At 44.2% G+C, this 25461-nt stretch overlaps 2 pseudogenes; one reads left to right on the top strand and one right to left on the bottom strand.

The window, feature by feature from the left end:
* The window catches only part of LOC8032840, a 43466-nt pseudogene extending 35865 nt beyond the window's left edge, over positions 1-7601 (top strand).
* Positions 7602-10506: 2905 nt separating this feature from the next.
* Positions 10507-25461, bottom strand: part of LOC115327019 — a 69809-nt pseudogene continuing 54854 nt past the window's right edge.

Below are 25461 nucleotides of genomic sequence, written 5' to 3'. Positions count from 1 at the left end.
TGTTTTTACGAATCGCTAATCCAAATGAAGAGAACATGATCAGTGTCCAGTTGTTCTTAGACGTCTCATATTCTACATGTTTCCTGCCTCGGTATTCACTTAAGCATGCAGATAATTATTGTTTTTACTGGTAGCTCTGTGAAAATACATTTTTGGCAATATGAATGAATGAGATTTTCGAAAACATCCATATTTTCAAACAATAAGTTTATTCTCAAAATATATCGCTGCATTGGTTTCTACATTCCTTAAGAGTAAGATATTGAACATTCATATGACTATAGGTGAGGTGCGGTTAGAGAAAAAATATAATAAAATAAAATAAATTGCCGGTGTTATACTCATTGAACGTTTGGAGTGAAGTGGATGGCACCTTAGTAAATACTTCTTTGTTGAGTGATTTTCTGAATTTGAAGAAAACATTTGAAGAAGTAAGAAAGAACCCGCCCTGCAAAAAGTACAAAAAAAAAAAGTTATTTCGAACATACCGGGATTAGACTCTAAATTAGAAAGCTTCAAAATAACTGAACTTCAACCATACTATTGCGTGGAGTCAATGTAACTATAGTTGTTACCAGCTTTTGGCAATGTCCGTGGCGGAAAATTAAACAAGAACGAAAAGAAGATGCCCACGAGCTGTTCGCTGGTAAACCAAATCCCAAATGACGCGAACGTTCAAATAACCGTCGCGGCAGCGTCGAAAACTGCAAAAAAATCCAGGCATACCTATGAAATGAGGTCGTTCTGAGAAGGGCCAAATACGGCACTATTCGATTACACGGCCTGATCTCTCCGTGTAAGACTCCATAACGGCCCGACTATGGTCGTGGTTTGGCAATATACCCCCATGTTGTCGTAGTATAGCGCGTGATACGCTGATATATATATATATATATATATATATATATATATATAAACGAAATTGTGCAGATGAATGAACCGTACGTAATCCAATGAATTAAAGAATCCAAGTTTCCAGGAACCCGCCGAAAGCCAAAAATTGGCGGAGCCAGGATTTTTGGCTTTCGGCGGGTTCCTGGAAACTTGGATTCTTTAATTCATTGGATTACGTACGGTTCATTCTTCTGCACAATTTCGTTTATATCCTCCTCGGAGACCACGTACGATGGTGTGAAGTGCCCGTGTTGTATATATATATATATATATATATATATATATATATATATATATATATATATATATATATATATATATATATATATATATATATATATATATATATATAATTATTGGCTCTCTTACGTGGCGATATAGTGTCGCCTTATCTATGTCCTTATAGGCTGATACAACGTGTTTCACAAATAAGAGATCCCTTTTTATAAATAGAAATTTTGAAAAGACACAAACGAATCCTTCGGTATAACCTACTCCATGTCAGCAGACGTAAGAGTATGAATATAGATCGACAACAGAAAATTAATTAAGTGCGGTCTACTTAAAGGCCGGCGTACCACCTCCGTTTTCTACATGGAAGATAATCCTCTTAGCACTCCCCTCTGCTAAGCTGCGAGGGGAACGAAGTTGGGGCAAGGTAACAAGTGGAAAGAATACAGATAAGGAGAAGGCACGCAAAATTGGAAAGCGCGATCCTCATTTTGTCTTAATAATGAATAAAATAAACACCAATCAAGTCCTCGTTTAAAGGCGGAACCCTACGTTTCGAGGCCTGCTCGGTCTCTTCTTCAGGGGTCGACTGCGGCTATGGCCGTTGAGTAGCAGTATTCAGTTTTCTTCTTTTTCTACGGCAGTGTTTATCGTTTTGCATCGGTGAGGTGGAGAAATCCGTTCACGTAGACGGTCGCGAGAGCGCAGAGGGATCTATGTATGTTTTCTGGCGTCGTTTGTAAGTGCAAGATTCAATAAAAAGGCTATGTCTGGGATTGGTCTCAACGGCCAGGATGCTGGTGTTCGCAAAGTCAATCCTGTGGTCCTTGACGTCGCAGTGCTCAACTACGGTGCTTTCTTCATGGTCGAACTTCTCTCGAATGTTCACTTTCAAGTATTTCGTCTTTTAACAGCATTTGAAATATTCAACATGCATCTCCAGACGCAGCTAGGTGATTGGTGCGCGCCTGAACAAAATCCGACTGCTCCTAAACGACACAACGCTAAAAAGTCTATTTATACACAAACGTTGTATAAAGAAAAAAAGACCCGTACTCCGAAGTCTCAAAACATCTGATCGAATGTAGAAACTGTGTACCGCTATGGCATTTAACTTCAGTAAAGTTGCGGGAAAAAGATGACCATAAGCGGTTGATAAAAGAGTCATTAACAATATTAGGTCACGAGAACGCAGTTAATAAGCCGTCGTTTGAGTTGGACAACGAACTTCGGCGTTTTCTTAGGCTGTGAAAAGTGCTGACCTTCAAGGTTTATGCCTGTAGGTTTCAGGGCAGAGCGGACGATGGGTCGTTCCTTTCTTTTTGTATGTGTGTCACTGGGCTTGGGGTTACCAGTGTGTTTGGCTGTCGGGAAGCGGGGAGTGAAAGATAAGAGAAGTGCATGACGCCGAGTTCGTTGTCTTTGTTACTTAGTCAGAGGTTGCGTTGGTGGAAAGTGGCATTCTTTGGGGTTCTCACCCTCTCCCTTTTTTCTTGTATCGAAGTGCCTATATAACCAGGTTTCGGTAAATAAAAATTTCAGCTGTGTTAGAGACGTTTTAGTGTTGTGTCGTTTAGATGCAGTCTCGGGGTTTTTCAACCATGTGCAATGTACGCCAGCTCGTTTGCGCCCTTACATCTTGTTCAGTTAGCTTGCAGCTTTGCACTGATTGCATTGTCATCATAACCTTAGAATACAGGCCGTTCACCCTTGTTCGTGTTAGTCTGGTGGTCGCTGTTAAAACACGTTTGCTCTACTGGCGTCTAACTCCCGGTTAACTGAGTTGGTAGAGCGCTCCGCTGGAAATGAAGGGGTCCCTGGTTCTAATCAGGGCTAGGCGGATCTTTCCAGTCACAAAACAGTCACCTAGCTGTGTTTGGAAATGTATCTTTGTCTTCTGTCCCCCTTGTTCTTCTCCTCCAGAAATTTTTATCATTAAGGATTCCTAAGTGGCTTTGAACATATGCATTTTTCGTCTTTGGTTCGCAATGCTATTTTGTGTTTTACCGCATGATGAGATATAGATAATAAATAAAAAAGAGGAAAACAATATAATATAAAGACACCGACTGCTGAGTTTTGACTCGGAAGACCATGTGGCTTTGAAGAGCCCATACAATGTTTTGCAAAAATTTACCTAAGAAAGATATTATTAGTACTAGTAGTTGTAGCAATAAAAGAAAGGGCGGCGGGAGTCTCGCCCGGAAATGACGCATGGCTCCGCAGTGGGCGTGGTCATAGAGTTGTTGAAAGCCGATCTGTCAGCTTTGCATTATCTAAAGGCTTTGTGATCATTGTCAGGACGCTCTACACTGCGGCTGTTTCTCGGGCGATCAGCGTTCCCCTTAGTTTAACGATTAGTGGAATCTAGTCAAACTAACTTCGCCAAATAAGAAACAAATTTACTGTCCTCTCTTTTAACAGCGGCTACAGCAGAACAGGAGTTTGAGCTTAGATATTTTTAAAAAAAGCTTACGCGTGAATATTACACCATTACATTGCTAATTATCACTCTTATTCGTACCTTGATGTCTGGCCTTCTCGGCAACGCGACCGCCGAATAATGATTCGTTTATTTCAAGTTTTAATTTTTAAAAGCTACTCTTTCGTTGAAAAAACCCCTTTTATAGCAACATGAATAAAATACCTTAGATATATATCGTATTTCTGAACGAGTTGCAATGCCAGAGCTGTGCTAATTACTGTAAACGACGGAATTTGTGCGGGCTCAAACTTTCGCGAATTGGGCCAAAGTTGAAAAATTACAATTATTCGCGGGTTCTAATTTTCACGAATTCAGACTGACACCAGACTCCCCACCCCCTTTCCGGCCCGATTGTCTTTCCATCTTTCTAGGATTCTGCGGCTTCAGTCAATCAGTCAAAATCTAGGGAAGGAAAGACGGCGGTAGGTTGTGTGACTAATGGTCCGGAAGTCACTACCGTTACCCGCAGCTTCGAGACGCCGATAAAGGCTGGGTTAGTGTTCACATTGGTTTTCTTTGATGTGAACCTTTCTCGAGTTCAACTCGAGGTCGCACACTCTGCATGGAAGGCCAGCGACAAAGGGCGATGGGGTCCAACGATTGTACATAAACAGACTCAAAGTAGGTTTAGGGGCCAATCAAACTTGGCTGCGTACCGTGGTCGTCGACGCCAGCACGCTCTCTGTCAGTGCGGTACGTTTTCTTGTGCCCGTCAATCTGCTGTCCCGCGATGTCCTTAATACGTTACTTCAAGCCAGTGGTCGAGAATGCAGAAGATGATCATATGCCGGGACTGCCTGACCCACAGGTATGCGAGACCACACGTGATAAGCGTTCTTTTACGTCGGCCAATCAAAGTGTTATTGCCGCTTCTACCGCCGTGGACTCCAGAAAGCGGAAACGAGGGCCCTACTCTGCTTACAATGACGAACTTAGATGTAAGATTGGAAAATATGCTGCGGAAAATGAGACAATTGCTGCAGTGGGGAAGTTTTCCGATGGAAGAGAAAAGCTTCTCAACGTGAGCACCGTCAGGGGGACAAAGACCTCCTATATTCAAGCCTGCAAGTCCTGTCATTCAAATGAACTGGCTACCTTGCCTAGTAAACTTCTGGGTGTCAAGCCTGTGCTTGGAAACTTGGATGATGACGTACGGTCATACATTGTGGAGCTCAGAGAGGGGGGGGGGGGGTTGTAAACTCCAGGATTGGCATCGCTGCTGCACTGGGCATTGTGCGGGCGACCAAGCCCACACGCTTGCCAGAGTTTGGTGGGACTCTCCTTCTCGACAGACCCTGGGCAAGAACGTTCCTGAACAGGATTGGATTCGTCAATCGTAAGGCCACGAAGACTGCGCGAAATTTTCCGAACGATTTCGAGGGTGCCAAGAAGAAGTTCCTGCAGACTATTGATGAGAAGAGAACCCACTCCAGTATTCCCGACGACTTGGTGCTCAACTGGGACCAAACAGGTGTCAAGCTGGTTCCGGCCAGCAAGTGGACAATGAAGGCCCGAGGTTCCAAGCAAGTTGGGGTGGTTGGCTTGGACGACAAAAGGGAAGTCACCGTTTGGATGACCATGACGCTTTCTGGCAAACTCTTGCCTCCTCAAGTGTTATATGCAGGCAAAACAGACAGGCGCCATGCCAAGGTCATGCTTCCAAATGACTGGGACGTGTGGCACAGTGACAACCACTGGAGCAACGAAGCCACGATGCTGCGATTTGTCGACACTGTTCTCCTTCCGTACGTGGAGACATGCAGGAGTCGTGTGGGTGGTGCCAGTCAACATGCACTTTGCATTTTTGACATCTTCGCTGCACATCGTACGAAGAGTCTTCTGCAGAAACTAGCTGCAAACAAAATTGCGTACGTCTTCGTCCCGGCAAGCTGCACGGGACTCCTGCAACCGAACGACCTGAACGTTAACAATGTGTTCAAGACTGCCATGATGAACCGCTTTACCCAGTCGTAAGCCGGATGTGTACAAGAGGTGGTGGAGAAAGGACAAAGTGCAGCTGACGTTAAGATCGACTTGCGAGCAAGTGTTATGAAGCCCGTTCACGCAGCATGGCTGATTAAAGTGTATGCGGATCTCGAGAACCGCAGAGACACGATCCGAATCGGCTATACTCTGGCAGGAATTGTCTGAAGGTACCAAATAAACTTCTTCAGGTGAGCTGAATTCCGACTTATGGCGTTATTTACTTTAGGATACTTTCCATATCATATTCACATATCGCGTACAATGATATCGTTATCCATTTTGGACACGTGTTTACCCGGTGTCTGAATGCCGCTTTCAAGGTGATGAAATTTTTCCCGAATTGTTCGCGGGACCTATTGTTCGCGAATCGGAGGCGGTTCGCGAAATTCGCGAAAATTAAGTCCACACGAAAATTTCGTCGTTTACAGTATATTATATTGTTTGGAAAGAAGACGACGTGGGGCTCGGCTCGTCTCGCTCGTCAAGGCAGCGCTCTTCGAATCTTGTGCACCCGCCGACTGAACTGGCTGCTGACTAACCACCAATGCTTCATCCTTGAAATCACCTCAGTTGGGTGGAGTGCGGAGTAAGATGACGGAGATGATGTCAGGTTGGTTTAATTTGATGATTATGTGGGTGTGGCACTGATGTTCGGCCAGCAGCTGGTCCGGTTGGCTGGTGCGCCAGATTCGAAGAACGCGGGCTTGGCGAGCGAGATCATTGGAGCCCCACTCCGGCTTCTTTCCTAACAATATAAAGATCTATGATCTGCGAAACTAAATACCTATTTGTTACCAAACTGCAATCACAATGAAAAGAAAGTAAAGTATAATACACAGTTTTTAACCTGTGCACTTGGCACATATTATTTCCGTTCCAAGACAAAAAATGAAAGACGTTTACCGAATTAAAGCGCAGCTCTTGTTGAGGAGGAGGGTATGCCCCTTCCCTTCCGTACCCTCCCCTCCTCTTCTCTTGCTTCTCCTCCATTTTAGCGGGAAATTTTCACTAAATTTCTCGCTAAAGTTAGCAAAAACTTCCCTGCTAAATTTAGCGGAAATTTTCTTTTCTAAATTTACCAGGGAAATTATTCTGCTAAATTTAGCGCAACAAATTTCTTGCTAAATTTAGCGAAAAAAATTCAGTGCTAAGTTTAGCAGAACAGTTCTAGCGCTATATTTAGTGGAAAACTTTCCCCGCTAAGTTTAGCGGAAAAATTTCCGGCTAAACTTAGCGGGGAAAACGTCCCATAATGCAACGCGCGCACTTACGCCGAAGGCGACGCCGCCGCCGATGGCGACGCCGCTCAAGTCGGAAAGGGTGCCTGAGAGCTGCGCTTTGAAGGATAATGTAAACCCTATTTGCCTGAAGCTGCTGTGTTCTGTTTAAACTGAGCGTAGCCTGTCGACCGCTGATACCCGAGTTAAGCGAGCACCTTAACCGCAGCTATGTGTGACTGAGGTTAGACCTAACTGCGATTAAAGGTGCTCGTGTAACTAGTGTATGAAATGTTTAGTGCGGAATACGTTGTTTGGAGGTGGAGACTGCTCATGTCACACCATTTAAAGGAAACCTGCGTACATTTTTGTTTCAGCGACGCACTTACTGCTGAAGAAGGCATGGACGCTATATTGATCGAGTCCCTCAAAAGCAGGGGCCATCGTATCCGGGACGGCCTCGGTGGCGCGGGAGGATCATATTGGGGTCACATTAGTGTGATAACTACAGACGAGTGTCGGAATGGGAATAGAATAGAATAGAATAGAATAGTTTATTCCAGGTTTCTTTCAAAAATACATTTTCCAGAATCGTCTCACTTAAGCACATGTGTGCTTGTGTGTGAGAACGGGCAGTCCAACTCTACAAGTCTCCCTCCCCCCCCCCCCCCAAACGCATTAGAAAAAAAACAAGGAGAAACAAAGAACCACTAAGAGCTCGACCCACCTCCAGTGTCTTATGGTGTGGAACCGACCATCGCTGCGATGCTTCTGCTATGACCTACTAGAATACTTGCCTTCTAGCAGAGCGAAGTACACCCATGATACCAAGCTGTTGATTTTTTTTGTTTTGTTTTATGTCGGTCGTGTGATGGCCCTGACTGAAATGGGCCGTAAATCGGCATGATTACCAATTGGGAAAATAGAAAATTCTTACGCACAAGACACCGAATTTTATTATACTTCAATTTGCATCCCTTTTAGGGAGTCATTGTTTCCTTCATTCTTTCAGATATTGTAACATGCATTTTATGCAATAAACGTGCATATTGGTTTTGGTTTAGTTTGTATACACCCAAGGTGTTGACAAAGAACGCAGCATCAACACCGTTATTTTGTTTGAAAAAGAGTTTGTGCGCAGAGGAATAGGACGCCCCTGCAATGCTTTGGTGAGGAAATCTGTGCGCAGCTGCTATGCTTGTTAATGGTAGGTGCAAATCCGGCTTACGTGGGAACCGGTACAGGAGGCAAACGTTGATGAAACACTCCGAAAATTTTTAGTGCTTTCTTTTCTAAGTTGATATATGTTTGGATATATTCTTACAGGGTCACAGAAATCGCAACGAATTTGATATTCAGTGTGGTCTCATATCAAACGATAGTTTGATATGTTCGTCTTATCGAAAGGTTCTCGCGATTGTTTCATGAGCACAACTTGCGGCGTTTCGTCAAAGGCGCTTGTTCTTACACATTGTCTCCGTCGCCGGCATCCGGGTGGGCGTAGGTAGCCGAACCCTTGGCGGTTTCGGTAAAGACTTCTGCAAACTCGGGCCTGAGATTAATGAGTTTCCTCGAGTGGTGTGAAAGCTTTTCGCTAGTAGTGTTGAGTGTTTGGAAGACAAGTACTAGCGAATTTGATCTTTCATATAGAATCCGCCTCAGTGAATTCGCTTTTGTTACCGTATCCTTACAGCGAACCAATTTCGTTACTAAATTACTGATAAATGTAAGGGATTACAAGTAATTTCGTTACTTGTAACGGATTACATACAAGTCTGCCTGTCAGTCTCGATAACTGTACGTTTTGTCTTGCTGGATACCACTCCTCTGGTTATTGTTAAACGAACAACCAGGTAAGGAACAGTTAAAGCCCAAAGACAAATATATTACGCTGAAGCGCATCACAACTCAGGATTACTGATGTGCAATCAAAAGAGCGCTTATAAAATACTAGCTGCAGACGTACTTCAATAATCACGGAGCAAATAAACACCACCTCATGAAACGTTGCTTTAAAAAAAAGGGCTTCAACCGTAAAGTTTTATATCATGAATTATGGCGCTTATGCATTGCGGTGGCTCACAATTTTTTTTAAAAAGAGGACGATTCCTCAGTATGTAAACTGCGTATTAAGTACTGAGAGTTCTTTACATAACAACTACTTGTCAAAATATCATACCGAATTCCACCTATTTTAATAACGATTTTCGCAAGATTTTATGGTATTTAATGGATGAGAATAAATATATATGGTATTTACACAGCGTCTAATTTTCCAAATATTTTGATAAAATTCTAAGAAATATTCTCTATAACCTTTAATTCAGTAATCATCCCAACTTTAGGACAAGGCATGTCAAAATATCATTGAAAATTTTATTTTTAGGGGCAGCCCCTCTCTTTTTAAGTACTGCGCTTTGAGAGGTCGAAGAAATTCGGTTTGCTGAGGGAAGTCAAGTACAATTGGCGATACACTGGCTTGTGGATTTATTATAAACTCTCTTGTAACAAGACTTGTTTGAAGCAATTCCTTGAAAAAGAACAAATTACACCAAGTTGATCAAATTTAATTGACACATTTTTATACACTAGCCTGTGCGTTTACTATTGTGCCGATCTCACATGAAGTCAATCATCGTTGTCGAAAGAAAGAGTTCACCGATTTAACTGACAACACTATCCCTTTGGTTGTTTTCCTTTCATTCCTGTAACATCACCAGCACGTTCTAAACCCACGAAATAACTTTCTTACACAAAAAGCTTTGTACGCAAATTGTATTTCCGTGAGTAATTATAATTTGGACCTCGGTATTTCCTGCGCTACTTATGCAGAAAACGTTATTTGTTTACAGGTGTGAGGTCTGAGAAAAAGTGAACACGTTCGGCGTGTTCATTAGCAATATGTCTATTACACTCATGAATGTGGCATGCGATACTTGTCATTATCATCAAACCATTTTTTTTATGAAGAAGTATACATCACGATATATTTTTTTTAGTTTTTTTTAAATAAATAAATAAAAACAAAAATACAGCGCGCCTTTTTGTTTTTGCTTGTTACATAGATGTATCCCTCCTGTGATGCATCTATGAAACACATTAAGTTAAAATAATACTTGAGGTGCTCGGAAGACTTCTGTCTTTTAATACGACGATTTTATTATGCCCAATAATTTTATGGTAGCTCGTTCACTTGTGGAAAGGTAATGTGTAGATCGGTAAGCAAATTCACAATGAAATAATTTCTACGAGTCTTCTAGTTTCTCTGGCTGTTGAACATGTTAAGTTTTATTTTTCTCTTCAGGAATTTAAAGTGATTCCCAGTCCCGTGAATAACAATACAATAATTGCAAAACTGTAATATTTCATTGATATGTTTCATGTAGTACGTCAAAATCATCTTTGAAAGGGCGTGTTATTTCGCCACTAGCTGGGCGATACCAGCATGTTGAACTTTCCTCCGTAAGTGGGAACAATTTTATTCACGTCTCTAATTTTTACTTGCTCAAACTATTCCAAGGATATAGATCTGTTGTTCATCATATCTGTCGTTTATTTTGACAAACTAGTGGTGGGCGTTACCTTAAAGACAATACTACGCCATTTCTGCTAGTTTCTGGTGGTGAAACATGTCCCCTCACTTTAGAAAGTCTGATAGGTTGGGAAGGTAACTGTTGAAGCGTCGTTCATGTCTCAGTTCGGATATTGCACACACTGCACATTGTCGTTGTCGTCTAACGAGAAAATAACTGTCCTTTTCATTTCCTTGGACATTATTCAAATTCTGGTAATACAAGCGCCCAGTTTAAGGGGAATCAGTTGGGGACTCTGAGCAACAGACATTTCAAGCTTTACATAAATGTGTTTTATTAGGCGCCGAAGGCTTGAATTGAGGGAAAACAAATAGCAAATGTCAGCTGTTAGCGCCTTAATGAAGCACATAACCACCTCTTAAAATATCGTTTGTCTGACGCAAGTGCAAGGCGGCTGACATCCAACACCATTATTGCATTGTAAAAAAAAAAAAGAAGAAATATTTAGTTTCATCAAATATTGCTACTGAATATAAGAAATACAATCATAATTGACGTATTGCCCAAAGAAGTGAAAATTTGAGGTTGACTATTTTCAATATTTTACCCTTAACCACAAGATTCTACCATTTATACGCATAAAAATTGTAAAAACTCGGGGTTTAGAGAATCCAATTAACAACGAATAGCCGACTTGTATTACGGTGTGTGAAAACCCATGTTTTCAGCTGTTTAATCTTTATCCTACTCCTGCTGGCAGGGCTGTGGTCGCCACACAAAATGTAAGGTTGCCTCTGAAAAAAAGCAGTTGCTAAGTTGTTCGAACTTTCCATCCTATGTTTACTATTTTCATATATTTGTAATAAAAATCTTATAAATGGGTAGGTGACATAAAATGAGAAAACAATAAATAATCAGAAGAGAAATGAATTTAAAAATAGTAATACATATACTGTACAGAATAACACATACGTATGGTAGTTTTTTTTTATTGCGCTTTAGTGTTAATATTTTTCTAATAGACTAAATTAAGAAATATACACTCTTACCCAGGAGTTGCGTAGAGATATTAAGCATTTACATATTCCAGAAAGAATTCAATATTTCGTAAATATTATCAGATTTTGCCCGTAACTGACGAATTATTTCGTCGGCGTGTCTGAGAAATGCTCCAAGCTACGTAGCATGTACAAATTATTCGGGATATCTGCTCTGCTGACCGAGCGCTGGGAGAAAATGCACTCACTTTTTCCCATAGAAATGCATTACCGGAAGTCAATTTTCGACAGGTTGCTGTCTGCTTCAATTTGCGTCAGCACACTAGCGCCACTTGAACCTCTAGCGTACATTATAATAACTCTATGGTCTGAAATCTAGCTCAGTGGAGCGCTGTGCCGCCATGATCCTCCCAAGGGCTACACGTTGCACGTGCCTCTTGCATCGACACTCCTTGCGCTACTTTTAAAATATTAATGGGATTTAGTTCGACTGATATAGCCCGTCAACATGTCAAGGGTATGTTTTACATGCCTTTGACCCTTCAATTGCCTTAAACATAGAGAAAAAAATATTTTTCTGCAGGGCACCAATGCACTTGCTCCATAGATATAAGAAGAATGGGACAATAAATGATTAATAAAAAATAAGAAAGAGAACAACACAGGTGGAAGAAGTGGAGGATTGAATAAATAGTTGGTAGTACAGTTAGGGTGTACTAGAAGGACCGAGTGGGGCGACCGTAGTGCTATTTAGGTACCTCCGCATGTGGAAAAAAACGAATAATCCAAGCCGCTTCGCTAGAAGCGCTTTCTCGGTCACTACGAGCGAAGCGGTTCGGATTAGCCGGTTTTTATGAAAAAACGCGTTGCCTTCCAACGCCAAGATCGTTCCACAAGCGGCGGCGCCGGAAAAACGCTTCGGTCGTCTCACTCAGTCGTTTCTACTACACTCTACGAAGGTGGCGCTGCGATTGAAGTGGTTTGGGTCCACCTGATCGCTTTACACATTTTGAGGTGCAACTGGAAGCATGAGCGGAGCCTGTAGCTCGTCCCACTCGTTCCTTTTAGTACACTCTAGTGCAGTGCACTCTCAACAAAAGGGTAGTCGTAGGGTACTACACCTGGGGCAGTCAGAAGCCGTCACAGATATCGCTACCCCCCTTTGTAATACTAACGACCCCATGCGTAATCACGCGGCATGAAATCAACAGGTAGTCACAGTGAGCACCCCCAAAAGCTACATGGCGTCTGGAAGCGACAGTGGAGCGATACGAGTAAGGCCTAGCGAGCTCGACTGCTTTTTGCTAAAATACGATTCTCAAGTGCGCATGCCCGTTCGCTGCCTTCCGTGCGCACTAAAACACTCCAAAACGCGCCTCGAAGCACCGGCACCGCACCTATTACGAGTAGGGGCGGCGATGTGGGGGGGTGCATTCGAGGGAGTTTCTCCGCGAGCGCTTTCGCGCGGCCGGCTGCATTCACTTCGCGGCCAGAAAACATTCAAAGAAAAAATCGTATAGCGACAAATAAAATGATGTCTTTATTGAACAGAGAATCTGCTTGCTGTGCTTGCCGCAAGTGATCCGGCGTTTTCGGTTGACAGCGGCGAGGCGAGGCATCACCGATTCAAGCGGCGTCGGTTTCGATCGTTCAACGTTCCTCGTTATCCACTTTCAAGTCCCTCGTAATCCCCACCGCGTCTGTGCACGCACTATTCACCGCACGGAACACCCATTCAACTGGCTATGGGACTGATCCACTGATCCCACTGGGTCGAGAGGCCGGGAACCGAACCCTTTGTGGCTGCTCCGTGGAGCTATGGAGCGCCCCATGCTTTTCACTCAAATAAGTAGACACATAAACGCGCGACTTCTTGAATTGGGCGGTGAAACGCGCCACATAACGGACAGTGGTCAAACTAAGAAAAAAAGAAACCAACTATCTTTGCTCTGACGCCTCGCCTGACATGCACCGTACTACATATTCCACACCACACTTCACACATACGCGACATACAGACACCATGCAATATTATACATGAACGCGGTCACAAACAGCACAAGGTACAACATGAGATATTGACACTCTACATTCCCTTCTTTTTTCTTTCTTTATTGCCGGGTCATGACATTCAAACATCAAACAGATAGCCGTATTACGGTGTAAATACTAGCCTACATTAGGCTAGGGGTGTGTTTTTAAAATTGTCTCATGAACAACAACCCTTCTATAGTCGGTAGCCACTCAGGGACTTCCTGCTGGGACTTCACAGTTTCAACAAATGATACAACACTCTCACGGAAATACTCACGTGCCTCCCGTGCATCACGGTCGGCGTGGCGCACTGGCATCCTCATCCTCCAGATGCTATGCAGACAAAGCAACATTATCAGATCGAATGGGACGCCACCCTCGATATCAACCGGTAAATACCTAATCCCATGGGGGTCCAGTGGCAAGTCTTTCTTTAGGGTGCGTTGAAGGACGTCCCAAAGAAAGATGCCGTCCCAACACTCCAGGAAAACGTGTTCTATAGTCTCGTGCTTCTTACAGAGGATACAATTGACACCCCAGGGAACGAACATGCCCTTCTCTTCTATGAAAGTCTTTACCGGTAAGGTAGCAGTATGTAGTTTAAAAAGAAAACGTTTTCACACCGGGAGGCACTAACATTTTTTTAACACGCTTCAGGACATCCTGTCCTGGACCCGCACTGTACAACGCTCTGTACATTGGCACAGGGAAAACAACATCACACACATCCTTATATAATTTTTTTCGTGATACAGCACTTAAATATTCAAACGAGAAACGGGCAGCTAAAAACCGACATGAGGCAACCACCTCTTTAAGGTGGCCATGAATGCCCCCTGCTACAAAAGACGAAGTCACAACTAACTCGGGCAAAGCCCGCCCCAGTCTCACTTGGAACACCGTGCGCAAGAAAGGGTCGGTGGCATCACGAAAGAAAAGAAAACGATTTACGATCTGCCGTAGAAACAGGTGTGAGAGGCTTAGTCCCCCCTCACGAACTCTTCGAAAAAGATTCATTCTGCTCATGCACTCCCATGATGAGCCCCAGATAAACACAGCAAACACCCGGTTGAGTTTCTGAACATTGACTCGCGAACAGCGCAAAACTTGTAACACGTACCACAGCTCGCTCGCAAAAAAAACATTGCAAACCGTGGCACGAGCAAAAATTGAAACACTATTTCCCCTCCATTTCTCAGCTTTGTCCCGCAGCTCGATTAGTTGAGTACTCCAGTACGGCTCGCTGTCGCGGTAATACTCGAGGGGTACACTCAAATACTTGACTGGAGTGGTTTCCCACTTTATGTTCGCGAACACCCTAGGTATTGAAAACCACTCCCCATGCCAAAAACCGATACATTTGTCCCAGTTAACCGCACTACCGCTGACATCACAAAAAAGTTTAACAGTATTAACGACCTCAACAACACTTTCTTGATTTGAACAGAACAAAGCAATGTCGTCAGCATAAGCCAGTACACGAACGTCTGAAGAGTGCAGTTGAAACCCGCTTATTGAACTGCTCCTCAAAATTCTTAAACAAAAGGATTCAATATAGATACAAAAACGTAAAGGCGACAACGGACAACCTTGTCTCACGGAGCGCTGCACAGGAATACGTTCTCCTACCGACTTGTTTACGATGAGCCTAGTCGTACAGCCGCTGTATGCCATGCGGACCGCTTCCCGTATAATTGATTCCACATTAACATGTTCCAGAATTGTTAAGAGAACGTCGTGCGGTACGCGATCAAAGGCCTTTTCCAGGTCCACCTGAAGCATGGCTACACGGCTGTGCATGGCGTCACAAATATCTAGGACATTTCGAGCCGTATGAATATTGGTGAAAATGGTTCTGCCCTTTATGCCACATGTTTGATGAGGACCCACTATTTCAGTAATGACGCTCTGCATCCTTATAGCCAAAATCTTCATTAAAATTTTATAATCAACATCGATTAGGCTAATTGGACGGTACGATTTAACCAGTCGAAGTTTCAAATCATCATCTGTTTTCGGAATAAGGACAGTATGGGACGATAAAAAGGACGGGGTAGGACATGGCAGTCAAAAGCTTCATTAAACACGTTGGTCAACAGAGGCGATAAAACATGCTTCAATTCTTTGTAAAACGCTGCGCTTAGCCCGTCAGGACGTACCACGCCACTTCCCCGGGTTCAAGGCCTCAATGGCTATTACTATTTCCTCATTGGTGATTGGCCTCTCTAGAACTGTTTTAGTCTCGTCATCCAATCTCGGCATAAAATAAAGAAATTCGTTTTTAAAGCGTTCGACGTTGACGGGGTTGTACGCAAATAGCGCTCGATAGTGATCAAAAAACGCCCGCTCGATTTCTGCATTATCGCTAGTGACGGATCCATCCCGCTCGATTTCCGCGATCTCATTCCGTCGGGCGTATCTTTTTTCGGTGCCCAGAGCTCGTTTCGTGGGAACCTCCCCCTTTATCGTTCTGTCTGCCCTAGCCCGTACAAGTGCGCCGTGACAACGGTCAACTCTACGTTCTTATATACACGACTAGTCGACACCACCAGCTTATATACTGCTGTATTTTCTGTGACCAATTAGGATGGTGACCACTGTCATATTTTGCATAAATGCGAAAAGACTGTCCAAGGTTTATCCGTATATATTATTTTCCTCTACTGCCCTTAGGAAAGCGTTCGTATCTCTTATGTAAACCACTGAAAAAGTGAACTGCAGCTTATAAATTGAATTGAATAGTCGCTACACGCCACGTTTTGATCAGTTCCGTTTTCTCGCTTGCCTACACTTCAAGTATACAGAAGCCTGTTTAATTAATTTTATTCATTATCGAAACCAATTTCAGCTATCACAACTTTCTGAACACGCTGATGCATTTTCTTTTCTCTTTTTACATATCCGAATGACTTCAGCGGCGGCTGAGTAAATGTTGAGTACACTGAGCACGCGGAGGTGATTCTAGCGAAGCCCTTCCGCCGGTCCTCCCCGAAGCGTTGTTTCAGTTTTCTTCTTTTCGCTACAATTGTTTCTGCTCAAGCGCGTGTCTTTCAAATATGCGCTCTATGCGCTCTATGCGCTCGCGCCAAGAGGACAGTGTAGAATTGCCGTTTTCGGGCCCGTGCCTTCACCGACAGCGAACGCGAAATACGTATGCTAAATTATCCGAAGCCCGGTTCAGACAGTTGCGTTTGACTGCGTTGCAGCAGCGAGAAACCAGTACATCCCTGCTGCTTATATCGCGTGCCAAGACGATTCCTGGAATTGGATTCCACGCTTCATGCGAAGCACAGATGTGCCGGTGAGTCGCTTTCGGTTCTCGACGCAACGCTGTCAAACGCATTCAAACACAAGTGTCTGAACCAGCCTCAAGCATCAAAGAACGCCGAGAATATAGTTTTCTGCGCTGCACCTGCTGGCTTCTCCAGCAATGCTTTTTCTAAAAAAAAAAAAATCTAAACCGAATAGCACGTGTATGTTTGCCAACGCCTTATTTTTGGAAATTTACTATGAATCCTTTATATAGGTAAAAGGAACGCGTGCCGAAAGGCCTGAAATCCAAGTCCCCTTCAAAGTACTCCAACTTGGATAACACACACTTCTTTGAAGCATTTTTTATCGAGTATGCTTGATTAAATGTGCCAAATGAGCCAGTGAAGGCGAATCATATATCCCAAGACAGAGAAATACTCAAATACACAGGCATGATCCCAGATATCTGTGTACGATCGTCCTGTCCGGCCTTAGTCGTGGTGTTCAATGCTTATTGCTTCACTGCACTTGAAAGCAAAAAAATTGGGTATGACAGGAGCGCAAGTTCGGCGGAACCGATGAGGCCATTTGCAACTGATCTGCACGCAGAACTGACCGATCACACTTTTAATGAAAGCGCGCTCTTTACTGAACCGCACAATAAAAGATGACAAGAGTATCTCGTCCGGAGAACATTCCAGTCAACTCACGCCTGTGCGTAGCTTCCTGTGCTTTTCTAGAGATTTGGTTAAATTCCTCGAGCACGACGCCAGCTGCCAACTGTTTACTAGCAGAACATGGTAAAACCCGCGACGGAACCAAAAAGGACAACCGCGATACTTTTGATCTGCCTCGGGCTTTAGTAGGTGCCTACCAAGGTTGCCTGTACTCTTTGGCATGTTTGTTTTCTGCCAGTTGAGGCGAACTGAGCCACACGCCTGGTTCGACCGGTTCAAATTTGAATAAATGGTAACCAATGCACAAATAAAACAAGTTTCAAGTACTTTTCGAGATTTTTGAAGTGACTTTTAGTATTGAACGACTGCATGTACTTGAATGTTCAATTCAAGAGTTTATAAGACGTGACTACCCCATGCTTGTCACTTGCCAACAGGGTGGTAACGCTCAATGGCTCGAGCCCAGTGGGTAGTTAAGTAAGCCTGTGGGGAAGTTACAGCCGTCAAAACGCATGACTACTAGGAGGGGGGCGTTCACTTTTTCTTAGAGTGTGGTCGGATGCCTTTTCTTAGCTCCTTTCCTTCTTCATGTGTTCAGATGGTTCCACATGAAATGAATAGCCAACTATATCAGCTCATTCCTCTTCTAAGTGTTGTGCAGGTAAGTAGAAACGTTTCAGCATTCGTAACTCGGAAATTTACGAAAACCAATTTACATAAAATATTCTTATTGCACTAGAGAGCGCTCAGGCATTTGTGTCGCCTGCAATACGATTTCCACATATACAAACGTTTTGAGGCATTGTGGTTTTTAATAATTACTTAACATTTCAATACAGGCTTGACGGCCAAGATAAAAAAAAAATATAATTTAGATAATAATCGTTTTTGTTCAATTTAGCATCACGCGGGAAAAAAACACGAAAAACACTCAAACATTTCATTAATCCATCGGACTTCTGGATGGTAGAAACAACTCGCACAGATTACCGCTCCCAAATGGTAAAACTGACCTTACAAACACTACTAAACACCTTAATAAATTTTAATAATGATGTGGTATCCCCTAGCTTGAGTGAACTTCGTGAATATGACTTTTAAAGCATGAAAGACTTTTTAACTTCGCCCCAATCACAAAGTTTTGTCCGTCCCTCCATCCACCCGCAAGTTTCCTGCTAAATTTAGCGGGGAAACTGAAGTGGTCCAACGGTCATATCAGCTATACACCAATTCCCATGATCCGTACCCGACTATCTCACGTGCAAATATCACTTGACGTCATGCCACGTGGTCTTTGTGCAAAAGTAGTTTCCCTGCAAAAATTAGTTGGAGATTGTTTTGACGTCATAATGCATGGCTTCTGACAAAATGCGCCGCGATACAGGGACAGAGTAAGGGAAACAACACGAAGCGCTTCGTGTTAACTCCCTTACTCTGTCGCTCTCTCGGGACGCATTTGGTCAAAAGCAATCATGTACCAGCTGGCCCATCTGTTACTATTGATGCACGGCTTGGCGATGACGCCATTCCACCCTTCTTTCTGGTGGCCAAAAATGTCTCGTTAATGAAGCGGACGCTAAGCTCTCCCGCGCCCTATCTCACAACTCTGGTTGCAAGAAGCGTCTCGTCAACGCAGCGGAAGGTAGCCTCTCACGCGTCCTTTCCCCATTATGCCTGACCGAGTGACATGAGTGAAAGCTATTGTACACGTCACGTGACCTATACGCACTTTCACTTTCCCAGCTGCGTAAGGTTAGATGTAACGTGACGACGTCAAAACCTAAACACCAATGGCCCCTCCCTCCTAAATTTAGCTGAAAAATTGACAACACGTGACGTGATGTCAGGTGACCTATACACTAATTCAGTTTTCAGCTAATTTTGTTGGAAAGATAAATGTAAATGGCCTACACACATTCGCATTTCTTGCTAAACTTAACGGGGAAATTAACGTCACGTGATATATGCACCCAGTTTGCCTGCTCAATGTAATGGGAAAATTGACAAAAATAAAGGTTCTTCGCTCTTCGAAATGACGGTTTAATGTGTTCTAAACAATTTGGACCTATCCCACCATAAATACTGCATTTAGTGCATTATAACACCTTACCAACACTACTGAACACTTTCATAAATTTTAACATTGATATTGTATCTTGGGTGAGCTTCGTGAATATTCTTTGGGAGTGTCTACATCCACGCGCGGGGATGTAGCCACGTCGGGAGGAGATAAAGCTCCATCCACGCAATACGTCGCTTCCGGCGCACGGCAATCATTTTCCGATCTAGCTTCCCATTGTTTTTCCATCTGCTCGGCGGCCATTGCACCTTGCGTTCCTGCCGTGCGCGGACTACTGTCTACTGTGCCTGCCTGGTCTTCCGCAAGCGGGTTTGACTTTCTCTGAAGCGTTTTTTTTTTTTTTTCTGATTTTTTGGACAAGGAGTTTGGGCGTTTGAGTATTAGCACGGTCGCGCTTCTGATCTGCCTCAAGCTTTGGTTGCCGGGGATTCGACGGTGAAATCCTTGTCCTAGTATTTCCCATCGAATAACCGGGTGGCTGTCGAAGTCCGGCCTTTAGTGGCATTAGGATCGAGGCTTTGTTTTCCAAGGTGTCTGACGCCCTGCTTGACTTTGGCATAAACAACACCAGCGCTTGTGCCAGCGCGTACGTTGACAAGTATCGTCGGCTGGCCGCTCAGATCTTGGAACGCAATCGACGACGCAGATCGCCTTTTCTTCCGTCCTTCCGAGGCGGGAGAACAGGTTCTCTTCGATGGAGTGTCAGCGTAGTCAGAGTGTCAAGATCTAGGCGTTGAATGATCAGCACAGAGACGTGAACTGGCTCCTGCAGGAGTTCTGCCGCAAGAAGGGCTTCGTGTTTATCGGTGATCTCGCGGACGAGTGGCATCTGTGCATCGGCTACTGCTTTATTTGTGATGGAATAAACTGTTTCTGGAATCTCTTACCCAATTTTCTCAATTGAATTCTCTCAGTATGTTTGTTATTAGTGGAACTAATGCATGCTTTCCCTTTTCTCACAATCTTTGTGTGATTGCGAGCGTGCGCGCAAGTCAAGAACGTACGAGCGGTGGGCACGTACTTGTCCTTTTCGATACACATAAGCTCACATTAGAACGCTTCGAACCAAGTCAACCACACACACGACGAAGCCACTCCGCCTCGTCTCAGCAGCGATGCACACCTGGGCGAAGGCCCCGGAGGCAGCACCCGCACCGCCCGCACGCACGGATGGCACGCACGCCGCCCACACGTGTGTGGGCGGCGTGGACAACATAACTATAAATATATATATAGGTACTATTTTTATGATGCATGAAATTTGCCTTACTTGTATTAGAAAACAGTAAACAATTGATGAATTGTCTAAAATTTGTATGGTCACGTGACATATTAACTTTAATACAATAAAATTTAACCTCTTTATTTTTATATCCTACATTTACTTATAAGAGAGCACAATATGTAAATAAAAACAAGTTGTGTCCTTGTATTATAAGTCACGTGACCTTTTGCGTGGATGGAGCCTTATCTCCTCCCGACTTGGCTACGTCCCCCCCCCGCGCGTGGATGTAGCCTCGGCCAAAAAAGCACCACAAAAAAGTGAACACACAATAAAGTGAAAAAAGCTTTGATTGAATGTGCAGTATAGTGTCTCATTTTATACAGTGGTTACGAAATGCTATGAAGAAGTATGAACTGTAATGTCAGTCCCCTTTGAGGGAAACTAGGCAATAAAAAGCAAGAAATGTGTACTATACTGCACATTCAATCAAAGCTTTTTTGACTTTATTGTGTGTTGACTTTTTTGTGGTGCTTTTTTTTGCCTAATTTTTTACATAAAAACTAGTTTACTTTTCTGCAACGTATTCTGCCTGTAAGGGGGCTGGGGACCAGTCAAGCAGCTTGGACCACTTTTTTCTTCAACTTCCGACATATGTTGTCATTTCTACAAGCTTTTTTCTAATTGCATCCTGTGTGCCATTTTGCTGTGCAATTCTTACCTGCAACTGCATTCTACTACTACTAATAATAATAATAATCTTTATTAGCACAAAGAGCAGACTGTGTCCTGGGGGGCGTGCGAGGCGAGAGCAGATAGGCGAAAGCCCGTACGCGAGAGCGTCTGCTGGCCAACCCCCCAGGAAACAAACAATAAAAACAGAAAACAAGCGATCAGAGAAACAACAATCAAGCAACTGAGAAAAAAAAATAATAATCCAAGCAGTCTTAGTGCCGGATTTGCAGAACACTCTCCAAGGACAATAATGAGCCCCCCCCCCCCCCCCCCCTCCCACACACAGCACCACGAGGTGCAACATTAGGGCTCCCCGCCCTGTGGTAGGAAGCTTGTCCCTTCACAAAAAGACGCTGTGAAGAAAGGGCGTGTGCGCCCCGTCTCCGAGCTCACCAGGGGTGCCATGTCACGTTCCCCGGACCCCCAGGAGACCCGGAAGAAGGAAGTGACGTCAACAACGCAGCAAACGCAGATGGGATGTTGATTTTGTTTTCTTCTGTCAACATCCAATCTGCGTTCGCCCTAGTCGACGACGCCAGCCCCACCCCCCCAAGCCTCCCAGGAGTCCCAAAAAGCGCAACATAGCACCCCAGGAGACGAGGCACACACGACCGCCCCCCACCGCAACACACACCACGTGATGAGTTAGGGACGTTGGTTGCCCCGGGCTCGCGAAAACGCCCGACACAGAAGCGAGGGTAAGGCAAAAAAAGAAAGAAAAACAAGATCTACCTTATACGTATAAACCATGAGACAAAGAAAATAAAAACAACGGGTTTAGATTAATATATTTTTATACATGCTAGTCCGTGTACTGGCTCATTTTGTAATAGTTGTAAAAAAAGTCCGAACACAAGTTAAATCCGTGTTTTTGTTTTGGTCTCTTGCGTGAAGCAGCAGAATACAGGAAACTAATGTACTTGAACCTCCATGAACAGTGTCAAGTCACAAAATCCCTTCTTGGAAACCAACAAGATTGTGAGTGAATAACTGAGATGTATAAGTATAACTGAAACCTCATTTAGAGTTTGAGTAGCCTACATAAGACAACTGAAAGTGATTGGTGTGTTTTTACAACATAGCAACGACCGTCTCTTTTTTAGCAATGCCATAATCCTTTCACCGTAAATTTGAGTCACACATTTGCGTTTGAGTGTGAGAGATTGCATTATGACTCCTTGCATTTCATAACAATTCGTTGCGGCGTCCTTGGTGTTTTAGCGGGGAAGTACAAGAGGCGTCAAATGAGACAACGGTGTTTGCTACTTTACTGACACAGTCAAACGTCAAGATACGAAAGAGGAACGAAGTGTGCGAACAGGAGCCAGGTGTAGTGCACTGGTTTGTATTAGCGATGTGCGCGACCAAAAGCGTCGCTGCGGTCAGCTTTCCACGATTGGCCAGACCATGAGCATATGAGCACTTCCAGATTGTCAACTTTGACGGTGTTAGTTTCGGATTGCGATGGCTCCTAGCTTCTACTGTGCTTTTTAAACACACCATCGAACTCGCCGTCGCACCCGATGGTAAATAGCCAGAATAACAACTGGTGACGTCACGGCGAGGCAGATGCCAGTCGTGACGTCACGGAGGGAAAAAATAAGAGGGCGCCACCGAAACATCTCGGCGCTAATAGCCAGTGCACACGCGGTAACTGAAAGGCGCACTTGTGAACGAACGATCAGATATAGCTGTATGACAAAGGAATACGCCGACAGAACACTCGGTTGCAATAGCAAGCATTTCGCTGTAAGCCGTCACAAGTGATCGCAGCCCATTCAATGTTTAGATAGACCGCAGCAAGCGTTACGAGTCATCCTAGCGATTTAAACGTTGTGATAGTGTCACGTGACTTCGCGTTTCGCGCGTCGCAGCGCCGACTCAAGTGGCACACTCTCGACGCTGATTAGCGGGATTTCTCGTGACATATGTGTGCTCCACATGGGGCGTATTAACGGTGTATTTAGCAGTGCCTCAGCGTCGGTGGCATCTCAAGATTCGTATTAATAGGCACGCTTCAGAGGATCTAGCCAGAAATCATCCCTGGACTAATCTCGGCGCTTCGGCGGATTTTAAAATTGCCGACCCAGAAGCGTCCGGTGTGGCGCCGACCAATCAACTAGCGAGCGGACTGCCGAGACTTGCTGGAAGACCGGCTTGCTCAGTTTCGCTGCTAACTGATCGCCGAAGAGAGCGATCACTCGTTGCATTCGACGGTCTATCTAAGTAAATGATCGCGGCGGAAAAAAATTTAACAAAGTTTCTTTTCGGGAAAGTAAATGAAGTATAAAAAAAATTGGCTCCAGAAACCAGTCTTGTTGGTTGTCTATGAATTGCAATGGCATTCGTCGTGTGACTTATGACGCAGCTCACTCCGAATACGACGACGCAATTTTTGAGTAAACACTTTATTTTATGAATGTTTTACGACGCAGACGCAGACGTCCCCGCGACTGCAGCGCGTCGCTTCGAAATTGAGTGATTCATTTGTCTCTGTGCAATCGTTTAATCTTTTGTTTCTCTGTAATCGTTTAATGTTCAAGTTGTTTCTTCACCCCCATGGCAGCTTCGTATGCGTGTCTTGTTCTGGCGCTGTGTAATGGTTTAACGTCCATGCAGTTTTACCACGATCACTGGCAATTTACCAACTAGCTCAACTCAAATTAATGATTGCTTCGTAGCTTGGGCGCAAATGGGAATGTGAAAGTACTGCCACCTGGTGTATGCGCGGCTCGGGTCTACCTGCTTGCTAGGACGACGTCGAGGACGATGTCCTTAAGGACGACGTTTAGGACGACCTCTAACGCGATCTCAAGGACGACCTCTAGGACTACCTTAAGGACGACGTAGAGCACGACGTGCTAGAGGACGACATCAAAGACGACGTCTAGAACGACTTCTAGGAAGACCTCTAGGGCGATCTCAAGGACTACCTCCAGGACTATCCTAAAGGGAGACTAAACCAAAAGTTGGAGCTTCCAAAACAAGGCTGGACGGACAGGCGGGACGCTGCAAAACTCCACAACATCATTCATATTGGCTACAGCGATATCTCCAACGGTTCGCCGTATTTTCGGAACAGAAGTGCGCGATTGAACACGGCCGACGAGACAAGTCACGTCATGATTCCCATTCCCTCTCCTCCTCGCCACGTCCCGTCGAGCTGGTGAAACGAAGCGACGAGGGAAAAAGCAAGGCCATTTCCTCTCTTTCTCAAATTTGTCCCGGAGGACAATGACGTCAAAGGGCTCGCTTGATAGCACCCTTCTTTTCCAAAACTACGGCCATCCGTTTGAGATCTCGATGAATCAGGTATCTTTTGGAGTTCGTAGAGTCCCGTTCAACGCTTGTGCGGCCTTATATTGCGAAATCCAAATTTCGGTTCCATATCCCTGTAAGAAATATAAAACCAAAAAATGAAACAGCAAAAAAAAACAAAAAAACTAAGGGCGGTCACAATTTTTTTGCAATGGCGAATTACAGAGCAGTTCTCGAGGGGGAAGATGGGAGGGTATGCCTCTCCTCTTCCCTCTCCCCCCCCCCCCCCCCTCTCGTCCTCGCCGGCTGCCCTCCTATTTAGCGGGAAATTTTCGCTGAATTTCCCACTGAATTTAGTGAAAATTTTCCTGCTAAATTTAGCGGAGAAATATTCCCGTTAAATTAGCGGCAAATTTATCGAAAACTTTTTCGCCTAATTTAGCGGGGAAACTCGGTTGATGTTGAGGTCACGTGGCTTCAATTTCCCACAATGCAAAGCGCGCAGTAACGCCAATGCCGACGGCGACGGCGACGCCGCTCAACCCGGAAACTGGCGCCTAAGAGGCGCGCTCTAAAAAAAGAGGGCGCCGTTATAAAGTTTCTACGAATGTTTAATATTCCTGAAAGGTTTGAAGACTCGCTTCGAGCATTTGTGGATGCATTCTGTTCAGATTTAAATGAAAAATAACATTCTTAAACCCTCTGGTCGACGTAGAAAACTATCAAACTTGTCAGATGTTCCGAGGTTCCTTGGTTCCCTCTTGCAGCGCGAGACGGAACACGGCAATCTGCTAGACCGATATGCACACCACCGCTCAATAGATAGCATGTCAATTCACTTTCGGTTGAGATGCAAGAA

This window comes from Ixodes scapularis, unplaced genomic scaffold, assembly GCF_016920785.2.
Source record: "Ixodes scapularis isolate PalLabHiFi unplaced genomic scaffold, ASM1692078v2 PGA_scaffold1__304_contigs__length_218370807, whole genome shotgun sequence".
In the NCBI taxonomy this organism is placed as follows: domain Eukaryota; kingdom Metazoa; phylum Arthropoda; class Arachnida; order Ixodida; family Ixodidae; genus Ixodes; species Ixodes scapularis.
The sequence above is the reverse complement of the archived record's forward strand: the minus strand, read 5'-3'. Positions and strand labels throughout refer to the sequence as shown.